At 32.9% G+C, this 967-nt stretch overlaps 1 non-coding gene across 1 annotated transcript; it reads right to left on the bottom strand.

Moving 5' to 3' along the window:
* Positions 1-318: 318 nt before the first annotated feature.
* On the bottom strand, positions 319-380 carry LOC118154978 (U7 small nuclear RNA). The gene has a single exon (XR_004745220.1). It is a non-coding gene; the product is annotated as a U7 small nuclear RNA (small nuclear RNA).
* Positions 381-967: the final 587 nt, after the last annotated feature.

Genomic DNA, 967 nt, shown 5'->3' with positions numbered 1-967 from the left:
GGTTGAGCTTCCATAGAAATGTTCACAATGCTCTTATTGCTTGAATCAAGGTTAAATAGACAAATGCATAGTAATGTCCCTGGCCTCTTAGTTAAAGCTCTCCTTAGGTTCTTTCTAACAACCAACCACATAGAACAATGTGATTTCCCTGGGTTTATAATGGTCAATAGCTATTGAATTCAAGTTAAGAATTTTGAATGCAATATGGTCTGCCAAATATTTACAATATATGCTGAAAAGAAGGATTTACATATTTCTTCTGATCTTTAAATATATTTATGTGTATTTTTTTCTTATTTCTTTATTTTTTATTTTTTAGGGGGCTTTCTGGCAAAAATTGGAAAGCCTGCTAAACAAATTTTAAAAGAGCTGTAACACGATATATATATATATATTTGGTAAAAATTAATTAAAATAACATACATAGTCTGTACTAAAATAGAACAATAGAAAACTACCAATTAAAAAAACCGGAAGACTTGACTTGTGTATAAAAAAGAAGAAAAAATTAAAAAAAATCATTGGAATTTGCAAGGCATCGATACGAATTTGTCAAATAGAGGATGTGAAAGAAGGAGCTCAAACTAACAATTAAAATGGGGAATAATGTGGCAAAACTGAAGTTTTTTCTATTAAAAACCAAAACAGTTTAAAGAGGAAGATGTAATCATTCATAGGCTTCAATGAGCTTGTCACATTGCAGGCATCCCAGACATGTGTAAATCCATTCATTTAAATAAATTTGTTTGCTAGTACTGTTTGCTAGGCACCACATGAGGTGTGTGAGAATGCAAAAATGAATCATACATATAACCTGTCTTAAGAAAGCTGTCAGGGCTGGGTGCTGTGGCTCAGGCCTGTAATCCCAGCACTCTGGGAAGCTGAGGTGGGAGGACTGCTTGAGCCCAGGTGTTCAAGATCATCATAAGACCTTGTCGCTATGAAAATTAATACATAAATAAAATAA

This window comes from Callithrix jacchus, chromosome 6, assembly GCF_049354715.1.
Source record: "Callithrix jacchus isolate 240 chromosome 6, calJac240_pri, whole genome shotgun sequence".
In the NCBI taxonomy this organism is placed as follows: Eukaryota; Metazoa; Chordata; class Mammalia; order Primates; family Cebidae; genus Callithrix; species Callithrix jacchus.
The sequence above is the reverse complement of the archived record's forward strand: the minus strand, read 5'-3'. Positions and strand labels throughout refer to the sequence as shown.